General features: G+C 37.9%; 1 pseudogene; it reads left to right on the top strand.

Annotated features, from left to right (window-relative positions):
- Positions 1-8,269: 8,269 nt before the first annotated feature.
- Positions 8,270-8,908, top strand: LOC109556972 (GTP-binding nuclear protein Ran-like; annotated as a pseudogene).
- The last annotated feature ends 13,547 nt before the right edge of the window (positions 8,909-22,455 follow it).

The raw sequence follows: 22,455 nt of genomic DNA, 5'->3' as shown, positions 1-22,455 counted from the left end.
TCCTTCCAAGGAGTAAGCGTCTTTTAATTTCATGGCTGCAGTCACCATCTGCAGTGATTCTGGAGCCCAAAAAAATAAAGTCTGACACTGTTTCCCCATCTATTTGCCATGAAATCATGGGACCGGATGCCATGATCTTTGTTTTCTGAATGTTGAGCTTTAAGCCAACTTTTTCACTCTCCTCTTTCACTTTCATCAAGAGGCTTTTGAGTTCCTCTTCACTTTCTGCCATAAGGGTGGTGTCATCTGCATATCTAAGGTTATTGATATTTCTCCTGGCAATCTTGATTCCAGCTTATGTTTCTTCCAGTCCAGTGTTTCTCATGATGTACTCTGCATGTAAGTTAAATAAACAGGGTGACAATATACAACCTTAACGTACTCCTTTTCCTATTTGGAATCAGTCTGTTGTTCCATGTCCAGTTCTAACTGTTGCTTCCTGATCTGCATACAGATTTCTCAAGAGGCAGATCAGGTGGTCTGGTATTCCCAACTCTTTCAGAATTTTCCACAGTTTATTGTGATCCACACAGTCAAAGGCTTTGGCATAGTCAATAAAGCAGAAATAGATGTTTTTCTGGAACTCTCTTGCTTTTTCCATGATCCAGCGGATGTTGGCAATTTGATCTCTGGTTCCTCTGGCTTTTCTAAAACCAGCTTGAACATCTGTAAATTCACAGTTCACATATTGCTGAAGCCTGGCTTGGAGAATGATTTCTTTCATTAGTGTCTTATAATTTTCTGCATACAGTTCTTTTGTCTCCTTAGGTAAGTTTACTCCTAGGCAATTAATTCTTTTTGTTGCAATGGTAAAAGGGATTGATTCCTTAATTTCTCCTTCTGATTTTTCATTATTAGTATATAGAAATGCAAGTGATTTCTGTGTATTGATTTTGTATCCTGCATCTTTGCTAAATTCACTGCTTAGCTCTAGTAATTTTCTGATACTATCTTTAGGGTTTTGCATGTGCAGTATCATGTCATCTCCAAACAATGAGAGCTTTACTTCTTCTTTTCTGGAATAAGAGGAATCTGGATTCCTCTTATTTCTTTTTCTTCTCTGGTAGCTGTAGCTAGTACTTCCAGAGCTATGTTTAATAATGGTGGTGAAAGTGGAAACCCTTGTCTTGTTTCTGATCTTAGGGCAAATTCTTTCAGTTTTTCACCATTGAGAATAATGTTTGCCGTAGGCTTATCATATATGGCCTTTACTATGTTGAGGTAGGTTCCTTCTATGCCTATTTTTTGAAGTTTTAATCATAAATGGGTGTTGAATTTTGTCAAAGGCTTTTTCTGCATCTATTGAGATTATCATACGGTTTTTATCCTTCAATATGTTAATATGGTGTATCACATTGATTGATTGCATATATTGAAGAATCCTTGCATCCCTGAGGAAACCCAACTTGATCATGGTGTATGAGCTTTTTGATGTGTTGTTGAATTCTGTTTGCTAAAATTTTGTTGAGAATTTTTGCATCTATGTTCATCAGTGACATTGGCCTGTAGTTTTCTTTATTTTTGTTGTCTTTGTCTGGTTTTAGTACCAGGGTGACGGTAACCTTATAGAATGAGTTTGGAAGTGTTCCTTCCTCTGCAATGTTTTGAAGGTGTTTTAGAAGGATAGACATTACCTCTTCTCTAAATAAATGTTTGATAGAATTCTCCAGTGAAGCCATCTGGCCCTAGGTTTTTTTTGGGGGGGAGTGGGGATTGGGAAGATTTTTTATCACAGTGTCAGTTTCAGTGCTTGTAGTTGAGTTGTTCATAATTTCTATTTCTTCCTGGTTCATTCTTGGAAGATGGAACTTTCTAAGAATCTGTCCATTTCTTCCATGTTATCCATCTTATTGCCATATAGTTGTTCATAATAGTCTCTTATAATCCTTTGTATTTCTGCATTGTCTGTTGTAACCTCTCCTTTTTCATTTCTAATTCTGTTGATTTGATTCTTCTTTCTTTTTCTTGATGAGTCTGGCTAAAGGTTTGTCAATTTTGTTTATCTTCTCAAAGAACCAGCTTTGAGTTTTATTAATCTTTACTATTGTTTCTTTCATTTCTTTTTCATTTATTTCTGTTCAGATCTTTATGATTTCTTTCCTTCTAACTTTGGGGTTTTTTGTTCTTTTTCCAGTTGTTTTAGGTGTAAAGTTAGGCTGTCTATTCCATGTTTTTCTTGTTTCTTGAGGTAGGATTGCATTGCTATAAGCTTCCCTCTTAGAACTTCTTTTGCTGCATCCCATAGGTTTTGAGTTGTCGTGTTTTCATTGTCATTTGTTTCTAGAAAATTTTTGACTTCCCTTTTGATTTCTTCAGTAACCTGTTAGTTATTTAGAAACATATTGTTCAATCTCCATGTGTTTGTGTTTCTTACAGTTTTTTTTCTTGTAATTGATATCTAGTCTCATAGCGTTGTGGTTGGAGAAGATGCTCGATACAATTTCAATTTTCTTAAATTTACTGAGGTTTGATTTGTGACCCAAGATGTGGTCTATCCTGGAGAAGGTCCCACGAGCACTTGAGAAGAAGGTATATTCTTCTGCATTTGGATGAAATGTCCTGAAGACATCAATGAGATCCATATCATCTAATGTATCATTTAAGACTTGTGTTTCCTTTGTAATTTTCCATGATGATCTGTTCACTGATGTTAAAAATCTTCTACTATTACTGTAAGTTTCTCCCTTATGTATATTAGTGCTTGTCTTATGTATTGAGGTACTCCTGTGTGGGTGCATAGATATTTACAATTGTTATGTCTTCCTCTTGGATTTATCCCTTGACCATTATGTAGTGTCCTTCCTTATCTCTTGTAATCTTCTTTAAGGTCTATTTTGTCTGATATGAGGATTGCTACTCCAGCTTTCTTTTGCTTCCCATTTGCATGGAATATATTTTCCATCCTCTCACTTTCAGCCTATATGTGTCTTTAGGTCCAAAGTAGGTTTCTTGTAGACAGCATATATATGAGTCTTGTTTTTGTATCCATTCAGCCAGTCTGTGTCTTTTGGTTGGAGCTTTTAATCCATTTGCATTTAAAGTAATTATTGATATATATTTCCTATTGCCATTTCCTTAATTGTTTGGGGTTGATTTTGTCAATCTTTTTCTTCTCTTGTATTTCTTGACTATGTAAGTCCCTTTAACTTTTGTTGTAAAGCTGGTTTGGTGGTACTGAATTCTCTTAACTTTTGCTTGTCTGAAAAGCTTTTTATTTCTCCATCAATTTTGAATGAGATCCTTGCCGGTTAGAGTAATCTTGGTTGTAGATTTTTCCCTTTCAATACTTTAAATATATCCTGCCATTCCCTTCTGGCCTGCAGAGTTTCTGCTGAAAGATCAGCTATTAAGTGTATGGGATTTCCCTTGTAGGTTACTTGCTACTTTTCTCTTGCTGCTTTTAATATTCTTTTTTTGTGTTTAGTCTTTGTTAGTTTGATTAATATGTGTGGCGTGTTTCTCCTTGGGTTTATCCTATATGGGACTCTTTGCAGCTTTTTGAATTTTCCTCTTCCATGTTGGGGAAATTTTCCACTATAATCTCTTAAAATTTTTTCTCACACCCTTTCTTTTTCTCTTCTTCTTCTGGGATCCTATAATTTGAATGCAGGTGTGTTTGATATTGTCCCAGAGGTCTCTGAGACTATCCTCAGTTCTTTTCATTCTTTTTACTTTATTCTGCTCTTCAGCAGTTATTTCCACCATTTTATCTTCCGGCTCACTGATTCGTTCTTCTGCTTCAGATATTCTGCTATTGATTCTTTCTAGAGTATTTTTAATTTCAATAATTGTGTTGTTTGTCTCTGTATGTTTATTCTTTAATTCTTTTAGGCTTTTAAAATTGATTCTTGCATTTTCTCCATTCTGTTTTCAAGGTTTTTGATCATCTTTACTATCATTATTCTGAATTCTTTTTCAGGTAGTTTGCCTATTTCCTCTTCATTTATTTGGATTTCAGTGTTTCTAGTTTTTTCTTTCATTTGTGTAATATTTCTCTGCCTTTTCATTATATATATACATATTTAAGTATATATTTTTAACTTATTGTGTTTGAGGTCTCCTTTCCCCAGGCTTGAAGGTTGAATTCTTTCTTCTTTTTGTTTTCTGCCCTCCTACAGTTGATTCGGGAGAAGGCAATGGCACCCCACTCCAGTACTCTTGCCTGGAAAATCCCATGGACAGAGGAGCCTGGTAGGCTTCAGTCCATGGGGTCACTAAGAGTCCAGCACGACTGAAGCAACTTAGCAGCAGCAGCAGCAAGGTTGATCCAGTGATTTGCATAAGCTTCATATACGGTGAGATTTGTACTGAGGTTTTGTTTGTTTGTTTGTTTGTTTTTCCTCTGATGGACAAGGCTGAGTGTCGTGGTAATCCTGTCTACAGATGGTTGGGTTGTATTTTTGTTTTGTTTGTTGTTTAGATGAGGCATCCTGAACAGCATGCTACTGGTGGTTGCTGGGTCTTGTATTCAAGTGGTTTCCTTTGTGTGAGTTCTCACTATTTGATACTCCCTAGAGTTAGTTCTCTATGGTTAATCTATATATTTTATATATATGTGGGCATTGTTTTGTTCTTTTCCATGACGCACATATTAGGAGCATATGTATACCTATGGCTGATTCATGAGCAGAAAACAACAAAATTCTATAAAGCAACTATCCTTCAAATAAAAACATATATTAAAAAAAGTTATGACTAAGGTATCCAACTTTTTAGCTAGGGTAGCACTTGGTTTCAAAAAGTTTTCTCAATCCCCATTTGATAATTTATGAAAAGCCCAATACCTGCTGCATGATTTCATTGAATTCTCAGAGGTTTATATTTTCATATTTACCTCTGGTTCCCATTGCAGTAGTTCAATTTATATATGGGTTCATGCCTCAAACACACTGCTCTATTCATGGCTTCCCCTGGAAAAGAGAATTCACTTTTATTCTGGTTTTTGTTTGTTTGTTTTCCTCTTTTTTTGGTTGCATAGATTACTTCTAGGATCCTATTAATAGTTCCCCAATCAGTGATTGAACCCTGGCACTTGGCAGTGAAAAATGTGGAATCCTAACCACTGCACAGCCAGGGAATTCCCCGTTATTCTGCTTAAAGCTTCTCATAAATGGTATATATCAGATTTTACTAAAAGTTCAGGATGATGGGGAGAACTGTAGAGTATAAAAATCTTTGCAGAAATTCACACCTACAAATGAATGTTGGTCATTCCAGTCCTAAAAGTTATATTAGCCACACTCCTGTGAAGAGTGCTAAAGTTCAAGGCGTCTAAGTGAATCCACAGGATTCTCACCATCTTGTTGGTTCCTTTTCCCTCCCATCTTTCTCCCCATGGTTTCCTGTCTCATATCCACTCTCCCACCTTCCACCTCAAAACTGCTTTTATTTCTTTTCATTTTATAATGCTGAACAAAACTCTCTCTAGTCTTTTCTCTAAAGCTCAGTTCCTCAGGCCCTCATTGGCTGTACCAAAATCCATTACAGTGCTTGGCACAGGGGCTGGTGCCACAAAAGACCATCAGGGTCTCTCAAATTATTTTTAACAAGATCCAGCCTCCTTTCCCTCAGAAAGAATCTGTAGTTTTAAATAGCAGTATTCTTTCCTCCTCTTTACCTTCTCCTCCTCCTCCCCCTTTCCCTTCCTTTCCCTCTCTCCTTCCTTCTTCTTCCCTTTCTCTTTCTCCTTCTCCTCCTTTTTCAGTTTCACAAAAAGTAGTTTCATAAGAGCATAAGAATATAGGCCTGTAACCCATCAGGACATAACATTACAGTGTGGTTGCTAGTGGTAGAGGCTATCTTTATTCAGAATTACACAATAACCAGACTGAAACATAGCTTTATTTTGAGTGAAACCTGCTTACACAGAAGAATAAAAGAAGTTAAAATGGAGGTACTAAAATGGAGATCTGAAAAACAGCTTTCATGGGCCAATCTAAATGGGGACTAGCCATCAGGAGGAGGACCCCTTACTCAAATGTTAGGATGCCCTGGTCTGGAGAAAACAGTGTAACTCTCATTTCCTCCCAGGGAACTGCTAGACATTAAGCCGAGAATGAAGGGGAGTCCAAATGCCTCAATTTACCATGTGACTCACACACCTGCCTATGGTGGACAAGAGCATCTTGGGTTGCATTAGGTCTTCCCCAGTCATCCACAGCACTTCTGGAAAAGGCAAGAACCAGCTACTTTGGCTTTCTGCTACCATTTCTGTCCTCAGCAACCCTCTTACTTGCCCTCAGACTAAAATCCTCCATTATTCTTGGTGCAGAGAGATTTCTGCAGATTTACTCCCCACCCCACCCCACCAGAATCTCCGTTTTCCTTCCCACCCTCAAGAACCAGAAGTTGGAGATTATTCAATAGTCCATGCAAGAGCTCCGAATGGCACTGTGTTTTGGGCTGCATGACTCTACTGCCCTGAGATCTCTCTGACTAGCTCAGGGAGAAGGGCAGATGCATCATCAAAAGGCTTACCAGTCACTTCTCAAACTTCATATACAAAAAGTCCAGAGTCCGGCATGCTACTTCCTAAATATTTCTCCCTCCCTTTTCTTTCTTTCTTTCTCATTACACCTAACGTCTCTCTTAGACTGTTGAAAAAATGCAGTAATTGGACTCTTGTGTCAAGTCTTGCTCTGATTCTTCCAATTGTTCACAGGAAGGTATGTGAAGGTATCCAAAATGTCGATTGGATCATGTCATTTTCATCCTTGAAAGTCTCCAGTGTCTTCTTTTCAGGGGAATTAGAATAGATTTTTTTTTTGACATGGTTAATACTCTCAATAATCTGGACCATGCATCTGGACCAGGCATTATCTCTTTAGCTTTCTATCACCTCCTCCCCCTGCTTACCATCCTATACTCCATGCTCTGGTCATACTAAACTACTTTCTGTTTCCCAAACACTATATGATCTTTTTAGGTCTTCATGCTTACTCTTCTCTTTGCCTGTAATAAACATCACAGTCACCTGTATTCCTTCTCTTCATTTGCTTCTCATCTTGGCTGTCACTTTCTACAGGAAACTTTTCCTGACCCCTTAAACTGGATTAAATCCTCCTTCCATGCATTTCCTTTATACTTTCAGTTTCCCCCATCATAGCATTCACTACACAATGCTATAATTACCAGTTTATTTGTCTTTCTTTCTGGGCTGTAAATTCTGTTCAAAGGACCTATGTCGTTTCTCTCCTTTACCTCTCCAAAGCTTTGTAGAGTACCCAGCACACAGAGAGGGCTCAGCAAATCTTTATTAAATCAATCATTCAATCAATGAAACATACGGAGAGAGTAAGAGGACGAGCAGTCAAGAGTAGTCAAAAAAGTAGATAGAGATGGGAGAGGGGAGATGAAGGAGTTGTCAGCCACATGGAATACTTGCAGAATTGCTGATGGTTCGTTGCACCTACTTTGAAATGAATCATTTATTGATGTATCTTGAACAAGCAATGAATGATGTTCCAGTTACCTGTGGGGTCTGGTGGTTTAACTGCTTTATCCTCTCCTCCTTACCTTCCCATCTATCCTTATGATAAGCTTCTATTAACTGTGGTGACCTGGACATATTTCTATTCTGAAAGTCTGATAAAGTGTCACTACTACTAAAGTCAAAGAAAAGTAATGCCACCCCTGGACTCCCCCAAACACTTAATTCAGTATTTCCTATATGCCTTATATACACTTATGACAGCACAACCTGGATATAACAGTTGCATAAAAGGCTGTCCTTCTCATAAAGGAGCTTATAGTTGAAAAGGCAGTTCATCCAAAATCAAGTATTAATAAGTAGTATTCAATTAAGGGCAAATTAAGAGAAAAAGGCAAAAAAAGAAAAAGATTTAGACTTAGAAGAAGATGAACTCAGTGTGACATGAGGCTTCAAAGAAAGCTCCATGAAAGAGGTGATATTGAAAGAAAGTCTGAAATAATTGAATTACTTACATAGACCTGATAAGGGGACGACAGAGGACAAGATGGTTAGATGGCATCACTGACTCAATGGACGTGAGTTTGAGTAAACTCCTGGAGATAGTGAAGGACAGGGAAGCCTAGTGTGCTGCAGTCCATGGGGTCACAGAGAGTCGACATGACTGAGTGACTGAAACTGAACTGAACTTAATGTTTATTCTCTTCCGATAGGAATTAACGTATTATTCTCATAAGCATGCTATTTGTCTTGTGTGTGTATGTGCTCAGACAGAGCTCTCCTCACTCCCCTGCCACAGAGGCCATGAGGTTGCAGAGACCAGAGCTGTGTAACATTGAGATGTCTACCCAAGAACTCCAAGTTCAGTTCAAATTTGTATTGGTTGGTGATAGTGGTACTGGAAACACTACATTCTTGAAATGTCATCTGACTGGTGAATTTGAGAAGTATGTAGCCATGTTGTGTGTTGAGGTCCATCCTCTTGTGTTCCAGATCAGCAGAGGACCTGTTATGTTCAAAGCATGGGATAGAGCTGATCAGGAGAAATTTGGTGGACTGGGAGATGGCTATTATATACAAGTTCAGTGTTTCATTATAATGTTTGATGTAACATCAAGATTTGCTTAGAAGAATGTGCCTAACTGGCATAAAAATCTGGTACCAGTATGTGAGAATACTGCTATTGTGTTGTATGACAACAAGGTGAATATTAAAGACGGAAAGGTTAAGGCAAAATCTTCCACCAAAAGGAGCCTCTTCAGTATTATGACATTGCTGCCAAAGGTAACTACAATTTTGAAAAACCCTTCCTCTGGCTTGCTAGAAAGCTGATCAGAGACCCTAACTTGGAGCTTGTTGCCACACCTGCTCTCGCCCCCACCAGAAATGGTCATGGACCCAGCCCTGGCAGCACAGTACGAGCATGATTTGGAGGCTGCTCAGACGACTGCTCTCCCGGATGAAGATGATGACCTGTGAGAAAGTGAAGCTGGGGCCCAGCGTCAGAGTCTAGTTCACAGGCAGCTGTTCTGTGATGTCAGTGGTGCAGCGTGTTTGCCACTTTATTATATAGCTAAGCAGGACATGTGCTTAATCTTTGGATGCTGAAGCAGATGGATGGACTTCAGAGTGAACGTGGCAGTTAAAAAAAATACCTTCATTTATTTTGGGCCTGCATATTTAGGTGTTTGGATCACAGTTGTTTTCTCCTTGAGTTTCAAATATAACACTGCCATAGCCCCATGACAATATTGAGGGGTTGAATCTTGTTAGTTACTGTCATTCCCATTCCTTTTCATTTAGAATAAGAATAAACTTGTATTTTGAATAAATGAAAAGAATGCTATATGTATTATGCTACAAACACTTAGCATCTAAAACTCCTTATCAATATAAACAAGCAGAAGGGAACTCCCACTAAACTGAAACCAGCCGCTTGACACAATTGGAGCTGCTTCATGTTTTAACTGCAAACCTGAAAGGGAAAATATTTGTTTAATCAGCAATTCCTATAATTTTGTTCTAACAGATGGGAAGCCAACAACAGTATGTTTGCCAGCCTACACAAATTTGATTTTGAATAGTTCCTCATCCTTACCACCACCATCTCTCCTGCCTGCCAAAGCCAAAGAACTCATTTGAAACTCAAACAAACAAAAAATAGGTAGGAATTTCTGGATACTTGAGAAAAGTTATCTCTAAAGCTTATGATGCCTCTCTGCCAATGGTAATTGGTGGCAATAGGCATCACTGATCAGGACATAATTAAGATGAAGGATCAGGAAGATTCTGAAGAAGGAATACTCTGGACAGAGGAAACACATATATTGAGGTTAATCAAGGAGAATTATTTAGGGGGAAGAAAAGAACAATATTTGGAGAATAGCAATGAAAACTAGGGCATTAGGTGGAGTCAATAAGTCATCAATTCAGTTCAGTCGCTCAGTCGTGTCTGACTCTTTGCTACCCCATGAACCGCAGCACACCAGACCTCCTTGTCCATCACCAACTCCTGGAGTTCACCTGAACTCATGTCTGTTGAGTCGGTGATGCCATGCCATCCAACCATCCCATCCTTTGTCATCCCCTTCTCCTCCTTCCCTCAATCTTTCCCAGCATCAGGGTCTTTTCAAATGAGTCAGCTCTTCGCATCAGGTGGCCAAAGTATTGAAGTCTCAGCTTCAACATCAGTCCTTCCAATGAACACCCAGGACTGATCTCCTTTAGGATGGACTGGTTGGATCTCCTTGCAGTCCAAGGGACTCTCAAGAGTCTTCTCCAACACCACAGTTCAAAAGCATCAATTCTTCTGTGCTCAGCTTTCTTTGTAGTCCAACTCTCATATCCATACATGACTACTGGAAAAACCACAGCCTTGACTAGATGGACCTTTGTGGACAAACTAATGGCTCTGCTTTTTAATATGCTGTCTAGGTTGGTCATAACTTTCCTTCCAAGGAGTAGGTGTCTTTTAATTTCATGGCTGCAATCACCATCTGCAGTGATTTTGGAGCCCCCCAAAATAAAGTCTTTCACTGTTTCCACTGTTTCCCCATCTATTTGCCATGAAGTGATGGGACAGGATGCCGTGATCTTAGTTTTCTGAATGTTGAGCTTTAAGCCAACTGTTTCACTCTCCACTTTCACTTTCATCAAGAGGCTCTCTATTTCTTCTTCACTTTCTGCCATAAGGGTGGTGTCATCTGCATATCAGGTTATTGATATTTCTCCTGGCAGTCTTGATTCCAGCTTGTGCTTCTTCCAGCCCAGCGTTTCTCATGATGTACTCTGCATAGAAGTTAAATAAGCAGGGTGACAATATACAGCCTTGATGTACTCCTTTTCCTAGTTGGAACCAGTCTGTTGTTCCATGTCCAGTTCTAACTGTTGCTTCCTGACCTGCATACAGGCTTCTCAAGAGGCAGGTCAGGTGGTCTGGTGTTCCCACCTCCTTCAGAATTTTCAACAGTATATTGTGATCCACATAGTCAAAGGCTTTTGCATAGTCAATAAAGCAGAAACAGATGTTTTTCTGGAACTCTTTTGCTTTTTCCATGATCCAGCGGATGTTGGCAATTTGATCTCTGGTTCCTCTGCCTTTTCTAAACCAGCTTGAACATCTGGAAGTTCACGATCCATGTATTGCTGAAGCCTGGCTTGGAGAATTTTGAGCATTACTTTACTAGTGTGTGAGATGAGTGCAATTGTGTAGTAAGCCATAGCTATGATCTAAAGCATCTATTGATGCCTGGAATAATATAGGTCACCTGCTCAAAGCAAAGTAAAACAAAAGAAACATGGGTGTCCTATAAGAAAGAAAAATGGAAGGAAGAGTTCAATCCTAAGATGATGTCTAACATTTGAGAGAAAGTGATTTGAATATCTTGTATGTAAAGAAATTAAAAAGTGAACTGCTTGCTCAGAGTCTTACAGAATTAGATGAAGAGCTGGCACTTGGCTCAGTCACCTCAGCTCTTGGAATGGTATTCTTTCCATGGTCCATGCTGTTTCTCCATACTGTAGGTTTAATTTTGTCTTTCCCAACAGGAAACCAATCAAAGTCACACTTGGATTGTGGATCACACATTTCCACTTCTCCTAATGGTCATTGGTTCACCCATCAGCCCAGAGAAGGTAGTCTCAATATTCACCAAACATATCCCGGTTGTCAAATGTTTGCTGGTTCACATGGTCATCTCACAGGTTAGTCAGGGTCACCCTGTCCTTTGACATACACAAATACTTACTTAAAATTGATTGAAACTTACCATTCAGTCTCTCAGGAACTCTAAAATCCTCTTATAATTTCTGCAAATTCAGCAGGATTTTTATTTTTAGGCTTGCTTCAAATTCTGATTTCTTGATTCCATTTGGGCGACTTCACTTTCACTTTTCACTTTCACTTTTCACTTTCATGCATTGGAGAAGGAAATGGCAACCCACTCCAGTGTTCTTGCCTGGAGAATCCCAGGGACGGGGGCGCCTGGTGGGCTGCCGTCTATGGGGTCACACAGAGTCAGACACGACTGAAGTGACTTAGCAGCAGCAGCAGCACCCTTACCTCTTGTGGCTATTGTCTTTTCTTGATCCCACACCAACACAGAAGAGGAGCCCAGCCCATTTCTCTAACTTGCCACAATGTAGCAGCCAGCTAGATACTTGCTGGGGTAGCAAAACTAATAGCAGGAGCAGATAGAGAAAGTTTCTACTGCTAGCCTCACGCTGCTAATTGTTTCATTGTTAATATCTGATAAGTTTTGAAATTCTTCCACAGTCTTCATTCATTACCACCTTTCATTGTACATTTCTTTATAGTCATCATCTATGCCAAATTTCTGAACCTCTGTCTACACCTTTTCCTCTATTCTCTGTTTTCAGAGTCCACCAAAAATCAGGTCATTTCTATGTACAGCATTTCTATGTACAAAAGCTTCAAATCTCTGATTACTTGTCCTTCTCCAAACAGTGACCTGGGGTATCCAGGAAGGAAGAGAAAATGGGAGATCAACCAATGTGACACAAAGTGACCTAAAAAAGGCTTTTTTCTATAGAAAAAGACCTTCTGTTTCAGAGAGAAAGGGCAAGCCTCTGAAGAAAGAAATAGCCTTAATTGACATTTTTTTATACCTTTATATTTTATCTGCTATATGCCACACAATGAAGTTCTGAGAAAAGAGTCTGAGATGAGCTCTTAAAACCAAGATTTTTTTTTTCCCCATCAAATAAAGCAGATGGCCAGAACTTGACCTCAGTTCTCTGTACAGGCATCAACAAGGGAAGCATCCAGGTTCTGAGTACATGAAAATGAGTGTTTATTTCAATGAGAAAAGATGGATTCTTATAAGAGGGCTGTACAAACGAAGGAGAAGCTTAAGTTTCATTAGTTTTTTTTTTTTTTTTTTTTGAGTTGATGAGCCACTAATAGTCTATTACTTAGAATGGCCCCTCCTCATTTGGCCAGCAGAAATCCTATGCATATTTATTTATTTATTTTTGGCCATGGGGGCATATGGGAGTTTAGTTCCCCAACTATTGATCAAACCCGTGCCCCTTACATTGGAAGCACAGAGACTGAACCACTGGACCTTGAGGGAAGTCCCTCATTAGCTTCTTAGTAAATCCACCTTAATGTTGTACACTCTTCCCAGTTCATTTAGAGCTTAGCCAGGTACATAAACCTAACTGTAATAGAAAGGAAACAGCCCCCACGTCAGCCTGACCCAGGGTACCCAGACCTATTGTACTTCTAGGAAACTATTGCATGTGTAACCTTGATGGTCATAAGTAAAAATTAAAATTAAAAATTGGCATAGTTGAAATACAACTTAATAATATTAGTGCAAGCTTCCTCCCATGCTGGCTGTCCTTTTAAAAGAAATGATTAGTAAACAATCTTCTTGAAAAATAACAACTTAAGCGAATAGTCTTTTTCTTAAAAATTATAATAATAATCAGTAATTATTAAGCTCTTAGTAAATGCTAGGCATTGAGCTAAAAGCTTTTCATGTATTACTGAACTTAATCTTTACAATAACTCTTTGAAGTACCAACTGTCTTTATTTTCCAATTTACAGATAAGATTATTAAGGCTGATGGACTTTTTTATTTTTCCAAGGCACAGAGACCAGGTCAGTTCCCCAACAAAGGGATCTTTCACAGCAAAGGTCAAATGATAACCATTATATAATTTTGTCCTTTGAATAACAGGAAACTCAGCACCTCCATGAGAAACCCACTTCATCTGTAGTACTCAGAGAGAGACACAGAGACAGACAGACAGAAAGATTTTTCCTTTGGGATTAGATACTTTTCCAATAGGGTTTGTCCAATAGAATGGGGCTGTAAAGAACGAGGCAAGCTCTTTTCCAGGGCTACCCCTGTCTTTTCTTTCTATGAGTAACGTTTCTCAGTGTTCTGCAAACTCCTTCCTAGAATGTCAGCACCATGTGGGCAGAAATCAAATCTTGTTCTCTGCTGTACACCCAGCACTTGGAATAGTGCTCACTCAGAGAGAGAAGGGACTGAAAGGGCACTGTGAAGGGCACGGTGTCACTTGTGTGGTGTTTCCGACAAAAAGGCACAACCTGAATACAGTCTTAAAGACACACCAGACAGATCTAAGCTAAGGGGCATTCTATGAAACAACTGACCTATCCTCTTCAAAAGGTCAGTGTCACTAAATACAATTTAAAAAGTGAAGAATTGTTGTGATAAGAGACTAAAGAGACATGGCAATGACATGTGATGGGTGGTCTAGGATTTTCTTTTGTCTTATGAGATATTAATTGAATAACTGGTGAAATGTAAAAACAAAACAAATCAATAGAATAGTATATCATTATTAATTTCCTGATTTCAATAAGTGTGTTATTATAGAACATGGTGTTTCTCAAATCTTTTAAAAAATTATTGTATCCTGTCTGCCAAAGATAAATTAAAGTGATATTTAAATTAATATCTCCTTAAAAAGAGAAATTGAAAGCTAGGAAATATGATTTTGTTGGATATAGTTGAGCTTTGGAAAGCCAGAGGTCATATGTAGTATCTCTGGTTTTCTACTTTTTTCCCTCTCATAGAATCAATTTTTTCCCCTTGAAGGTGACATCACCTCTACTGAGAATAGAAAATATAAGAGAAAGTACACACTGAAGAATTCAGGGAACATCACGTCTGTAAATGTCTTCCAGCAGTTTAAAAAAAGATGTAGATAAAAATTATATAAACATACCTATATATGTGTGTGTGTGTGTGTGTGTATGAGTGACAGAGAGAGTATGGAGTGGGGGCTATAAAGCAAACATGGGAAAATATTAACATTTAAGAAATACAAGTGAAAAGTATATGGGGCATAAGGACCTACATGAGGACCTAGCAATGAGATCTTAAAAATAAATTTTTGCATATACAATTCATTGATTTTCAATAAGATGATTCAAAGGGAAAAATGACAGTCTTAAGCAAATGATGTTAGGAAAACTTGATATCCACATACAACAGATCCTTACTTTACACCATATGCAAAACACAAATCAAAATAAATCAAGAACCTAAGTATAAGAGTTAAAACTATAAAACTCTTAGAAGACAGAAAAAAAATCTTTGTGACATTGGATTTGGTAGTGACTTCTTGGATATGCATGAGATGTACAGGCAACAAAAGAGAAAATAGACAAACCAGACTTTATCAAAATTTAAAACTTCTGTGCATCAAAGAAAAATATAAAGAGTGAAAAGGTAACCCACATAATGAGAGAAAATATTTGCACAGCATGTATCTGACAGAGTGTTGATATCTAGAATGTATATATATGTGTATGTGTGTAAATATGTATGTGTACAAATATACATATATGTATGTATTCATATATACACACATATATATACACATATGTATAGTTTTCAAAAATGGACAAAAGGTTTCAATAGAAATTTCTCCAAAGAAGATAAACAATGGCCAATATAAGTATCTGAAAAGATATTCAATATCACTAGCTAGCCATCAGGAAGAGGTAAATTAAACCCACAATGAGGTACCATTTCACATCCATTAACATGGTTAATAGATAAAATTTTTTTAAAAAATGAAAAATAATACGTATTGATGAGGATTTGGAGAAACTGGAGTCTTATTTATTATTGGTGGAAGTGTAAAATGATACTGTGGAAAACAGTTTGGTGGCTCCTCAAAAAACTCAAACATAAATTATTGTATAATCCAGAAATTTCACTCCTAAGCATATACCTAGAAAAAAATGAAAACAAGGACTCAGATACTTGTACACCAATGTTCACAGCATATTCACACCAGCCAAAAGGTGGAAACAACCCAAAATGTTCATGAAGAAATAAATGGGTAATCAAACTGTTGCATGTACATACAATGGAATATTTTTCATTTGTAAAAAAAATGAAATTCTATACATGCTGCAATATGGATTGAACTTAACATCTTGCTAAGTGAAATAGGCCAGACAAGAAAGGACAAATATATGATTCCACTTATGTGAAGTACCTAGGATATGCAACTTTGTAGAAATATAAAGTAGACTTTACCAGGGGTTGGGAGAGGGAGAAACAAGAGAATTATTGTTTAATTGGTATAGAGTTTCCGTTTGGAATGATGAAAAGTTCAGAAAACATACAGTGGTGGCAATTACATGACTTCATGAAAGCATTTAATACTACTGATATATACTTATTAATAGAAATGGATAAAATAGTGAATTTTATATTATGCATCTTTTACCATAATAAATTTGTTTAAAGTATATGGAAAATTTTGTACTATTCCTGCAACTTTTCTGTAAATTTGAAATTATATAAAAATAAAAACTTATGTGAATAAAAAGAAAACCTCAAAACCTGCCAGTTTGTGATGATGTAGTCACAGTAGCTTCCAGGGTTTTCGAGGTAGCACTAGTGGTAAAGAATCTGCCTGCCAATGCAGGAGATACAAGAAATGCATGTTCAATCCTTGGGTCATGAAGCTCCCCTGGAGGAGGAAATGGCAACCTGCTCCAGTATTCTCGCCTGGAAAATCTCATGAACAGAGCAGCCTGGCAGGCTTCTGTCCATGGGACTGCAAAGAATCAGACACAACTGAGCGACTGAAAAACAACAACAACAACGTCACAACAGCTGGTACATATCTTCTTTGAAAAAAGCATACAGTCCTATAGGACTAATCTCAAATTTTTCCCTTAAAGAACTGACTCTATCAAATTTGTCTCTAAAAGAATCCCACTCCTGCCCCAGGGCGATCTTTTCTTTCTATCCAGTTGAGCATCTCGTTTTCACTTGGGGCTCCTCTTCTACCCAGGACTTCTATGGTGGCAGAGGTTGATTTCAGTTGGCACAGACGGACTGAGGCAGAAGGATTTTCGAGGGGCTTGACAATGCCCTCTCTAAGCCCAACTGGCAAACCATGCTCCTCAATTTTATGTGGATGTTGAAAAACTGTATTGTCTTTGACTGGGTGCTGCAGAACAGAGGCTTTAGTAACAGGTTGGAGTGCAGGGTTTTTCTAGAATGAGTACACTAAACAATGTCAACAGGAGATAAGATGAAAATTATCCCACCAGCTTCATGACTTATGTTTACCATATGTTCTATCTCCACATAGAGCTTATTGTATTTTGGAGTTTACATAAGACTTACAAAAACATATTTTATTTATATGTGATAGAGGAATCAAAGACCCTATGAGGATATTTTTTCCTATCTTACTTGTTTCGGTCTATCAACTCAATTTCAGGGAAATCTTTAGACAAGTTTGTTTGTTGAGGGTAATGAAGAAAGGCTGTGGACTCTATACTTCCCTTTGGCTCTCATAGCTCATACTGATGATGTCATTACAATAGATGGTACATATGTCCTTTGAGAAGAGCATGCAATCCTATAGGACAAATCTCGGATCTATTCCTTAAAGAGACAGCATTAAAGAGAGCTCTCCTGGGCAGTTTACCCTCAAAGTCAGAGAATTTTCCACACACAGTTGGGTATGGTGGGTGATAAATAAATATGGTATCAATCATAGTCTGTTGAATTGACTTGGCTTTCCTGAGTCTTTCTTGTAATTCCTATTTGGATAGGAAGTAGAAAACTTGACTGATGTAAATACCACTTTTTGTGTCGCATCCTTCACAACCTTCAGTCACCTTTTCATAAGAAAAGGACCAAATCTCCATTGGCTTAATGTCCCCAAAGTTGTCATCTCAAATGCTGAGATTAAAATCTTATGAACATATCTCCTTTTAAGATAGAGATGGGAGTTTAATAATTGTGTGCTCATCTGTTTTTATTTTAGAGAAATATAAGGAATAAAACCTTCTTCTGGCTAGGTATGACTGACAGTACACATCTATCTATAATTTACTAAATCAAAGTGTACCTTTCAAACAAAGCATATCCAGTGAGACCCTTTGCTTCTCTTCCCCCTAAGATGTGATAATCATAATAAGATTCTTAAGGATACTCCTCATATGAAGATGAAACCAGCTTTTCTTTCAAAGCCAGATCATCATGAATGAAATTTTCAGAATGCCCTAATTATTTTTCTGTGTTTCTCTATAGAATTTGTACTCTTGTCAGAACTCATATCTGGAGGGAAACCATAAAATTACTTCTATACTATAGGAGAAGAGAAATCTTTTATTTATTTATTTTTTTAGCTACAGATATTTTTATAGCATTTTAAATATCTAATCTCATAACCAATTTCATTTAATCTTCATAAAGACTCTGTGAGGTAGCATTTTTTTTTGTTTCTATTTTATAAATGAGGAAACCAAAGTTCAAGAAATATTTAACTTCCTGAAAGTCACTCAATAATAAAGGGGTAGGGGATTAAGAGGTACAAACTGTTAGATATAAAATAAGCTATAAGGATATGTTTTACAACATGGGAAACACAGCAAATACTTTATAATAGCTATAAATGGAGTATGAGCTTCCCAGGTGGATCAGTGAGTAAAGAACTTGCCTGCAATGTGGGAGATACCAGAGATATGGGTTCAGTTCCTGGGTTGGGAAGATCTCCTGGAGGAGGGCACAGCAACCCAGTCCAGTATTCTTGCCTGGAGAATCCCATGGACAGAGAAGCCTGGTGGGCTAAAGTCCATAGGTCTCAAAGAGTCAGGCATGACCGAAGTGACAACACAGCATAAATGGAATATAACCTTTCAAAATTGTAAGTCACCATATCATACACTTGTAATTAATATAATATTATACATGATCTATACTTCAACTAAAAAAAGTGAGGCAGAGGGTGCTGAATCTTTGAACTAAAGTTACTGCTCCTTCCATGACCATACTTCTCACATGGAAGTAACCTAAACCAGAAACTGAAGAATAATAGTCAAGGCTGATTTCCTTCTGGCAAGTAGGCCCCAGACCATTTCTCGTTCTCTTGAACTAAAGATAACAGTGTTACCACCTAGCAGCCAAGCCAGCTCTCTTTTCTCTGGCCATAAGGATCACTGGTGCTCAAAAAACCATTTCCCACATTTTTCTGCCACTTCTTCCTGTCTCCACTCTAACTGTCTCCCTCCATTAAAAACCCTTCAATATCTCCCTGGTTTTTCTAGGTTGGGAGCTTCCGCCCTACTGGACTCAGTACCTACTTGCCTGTGCCTCCCTTCTAAGTAAATCCCAAGAGCTGAAGGACAGTCAGTGAGTGCAGTGTCCTAGCAAGGGGAGACGTAACACCCGGCTTCTTATGCCCTTCTTCCAAAGACAAGCTCTTTCTCTAGCTGACTAGGGTCAAGTCTAGATGATAAATGCACAGAAAAATGAAGAAAAATGTTTGTTTTCTCCTTGAGCACTTCTGCCAGCATTTCCCTGTTTTCTCCTGAGGAAGACTGAGCAAGAAAAGACAAGAAAACAGACTCAATGTCTTCCTCAGGGTACAGCCTCACTGACACTTACTGTCTGGGCTGCCGTATCTTGGGACAAGACTGAAAATAGGACGTGGAAATAGGAAGGACTGGAAGCTCATCAGAAAACTGACATAGTTCACGATGTAGGTCACCTCTGGCCTTTTTCCTTTATTTTTAAATTTTTTGGCCATGCTATGAGGAATTTGGGATCTTGTGGGACCAGAGATGGAACCTGTGCATCCTGCAGTGGAAGTCCAGAGTCTTAACCACTGGACCACCAGAGAAGTCCCTTGACCTTGTTCCTTTAGAAAGGAACCTGCTGAAGACCTCCCAGTGGAAGTCAGTGGAGCAGGTCTGGAAGTCAGCTATGATCTGATGTGCTTGTTCATGACTCAACCACCCTGAGAATTCATCACTGCAAGAGACTTGGCGATTTTGACCATTATGTCATTTTACACTCTTTTTTTTCCCATCAGTCATGTATCTGTTTAACTTCTATCTTTAAGTCATCATTGGTTAAATTTATGGGTTGTAAGGAATATTCATATTGAAATATAGCACATAAATAAGAACTATAAAAACAATCACTCAAAATTCACCTGATATTTTACCTTTAAAAACAAAAAATAACAGCTGTGAAAATTTTAAATTTACAAAAGAGCCAAATTATAAAATTGTATAACAAATACTATACATACCATATTTTTGCCATGCCATATTTGTCATAATTGTTTCCTATCTCTTTTTTTTTAAGATAGTAACATTTATGAATACAATCTGAAACTCCCTTCACTCTTTCCCCTTCCTTCCTTCTTGCTTCTGCAGAAGTAACCACACTGAGAATGTGTGTATTTTTCCTTTGCGTGTTTATGTATTGTACCTGTCTGCACCAATTAATTATAAACATATGGTATTATTTTAAATTTATGTATTTTTGAAATTTATCCATACTGATTGACAGAAAGATTCTAATGTTATAAATATTCTTCAGCACAGCACATCAAGATGTCATTAACACTTAATTAAGCCCTTGGAAGGTAAACACAGTTGGCCCTTCATGTCTATGGGTTCTATCCATGGATTCAACTAACTGCAGTTCAATAATATTTAGGAAAAAAAATTCCAGAAAGTTCCAAAAAGCAAACCTTGAATTCACCATGGTTATTCACCATGCACCAGCTATTTGCATAGAATTTACATTGCATTAGGCATTGTAAGTAATCTGGAGATGATTCATAGTGTACAGGAGGATGTGTGTCTATTATTTGCAAATACTGTACCATTTTATACACAGAAATTGAGCATCCATGAATTTTAATATGGGGGATATCCCCCACAGATACTGATGGAGGATCGTACTTAGAATCTAGCAATAATAGTTTTATATTTTTTAAATTGGGTGTGTGTTTAGGCTCTAAACACAGGGATCAGAAACACAAATAAAAATCATCAACTATATTTACATATATTTCTGATGTAGCAAAAAGTAATTCAACTTCGAACTTCATTTTAATATGTTTATTTCTATCCCCAAATGAAATGAGGTATACAAAATGTCACTTTGAATCTGTCCACAAATTGTGTTCTTGCTTTCATAGTTAAAATTAATTCAGTAATGTGAAGTGCCTATTAAATGTGGGTAAGCCAATTTTGTCTTTTTAGATATGTGGCATGAATATTATTAAAGGCTTTAATAAAATTAACTTGCAGTGTAACTTTAATTGCAATATATTGATCTAAAGTAACACATTTTATGAAAAATGACTTATTTATTTTATGTTATATAAACATACTATGAAAGATAATTTTAAAAGTTCCTTAGGGAATTCTTGATTTTATATGTAACTTTGAATATAGTTTGAGAGTTAAAGGAGAGTAGGAGAAATCAAGACTGATTTAAACCAACCTAAAATTATACAAAAAAGACAAGGATTTTAAAATGCTTTAATTCCCATTGCACCATTTCTGACTCATATAATATTATTGTCCAACTAGCTGACTTGCTGTTAATCACCCAGCTGAGACCAAAAACTCCCGAAGCCCAAATCGACAACACAGATACTCATGAACTAAATGATTGTTTATTGTTTTAAAAACTGAGTTTTGAGGTGGTTTGTTGCACAGCTTAATTAGGTAGAAATAAACTGTCACAACTAATACAGTGTCTTTTGTTGTTTGCAACCAAGAGCGTTAGATAATTTCCTTTAGTTCTTCTCATCAGCCTGGAAACACCTAAATTAGTTCATTCTGATGAACTGGCTTGCTCCCAGTATCTAAGCAGTATTCTGTGCCCTTTCAAGATGGGCTCAGTCTATCCACCCACACAGACAGTCTCTTTGAGCTTGTTTTCCAGTTGATGTCCAGATTCCAGGTGAAGGCCATTATCTTAACACCCATAATCTAGGAGCTCCTTTACAGACAACTTGGCAGCTTCATCATCAAGATCACAAGAGCTGCTGCTGCTGCTGCTGCTAAGTCGCTTTAGTCATGTCCGACTCTGTGCGACCCCAAAGATGGCAGCCCACAGGCTCCCCTATCCCTGGGACTCTCCACGAAAGAACACTGGAGTGGGTTGCCATTTCCTTCTCCAGTGCATGAAAGTGGAAAGTGAAAGTGAAGTCGCTCAGTCATGTCCGACTCTTAGCGACCCCATGGACTGCAGCCTACCAGGCTTCTCCGTCCATGGGATTTTCCAGGCAAGAGTGCTGGAGTGGGGTGCCATTGCCTTCTCCTCACAAGAGCTAGATCTCCACTATCCTGAAGCTCACAGCCACCTGAATCAGTAAATATCCATTTCTCCATGGTGATACCCTAGTCTCTAAACAATGCAGGAGACCTGTGTTCAATCTCTGGGTTGGGAAGATCCCCTGGAAAAGGGAATGGTTACCCACTCCAGTCCACTGGGGTCACAAAAGAGTTGGACATGACTTAAGCGACTAACACTTTCACACTTTTAAGAGGGCATAGAGCCTCTTTTTCTTGTGGGAAGACATGAACAGCACAGCTCAGCAGGAAATAGAACAGTTAAAAGAGAAAGGAAAGACTCTACAACTGAAACAATAGACCAAAAAGTAAACAAATTTGTTTCTAAATCATATCCTGGTTCAGTTAATATTTACCATCTACAGCTTCGCCTTCTGTTGCGAG

This window comes from Bos indicus, chromosome 3, assembly GCF_029378745.1.
Source record: "Bos indicus isolate NIAB-ARS_2022 breed Sahiwal x Tharparkar chromosome 3, NIAB-ARS_B.indTharparkar_mat_pri_1.0, whole genome shotgun sequence".
Classification (NCBI taxonomy): Eukaryota; Metazoa; Chordata; class Mammalia; order Artiodactyla; family Bovidae; genus Bos; species Bos indicus.
Note: the sequence above shows the minus strand (reverse complement) of the source record. Positions and strands in the feature narration are given on the sequence as shown.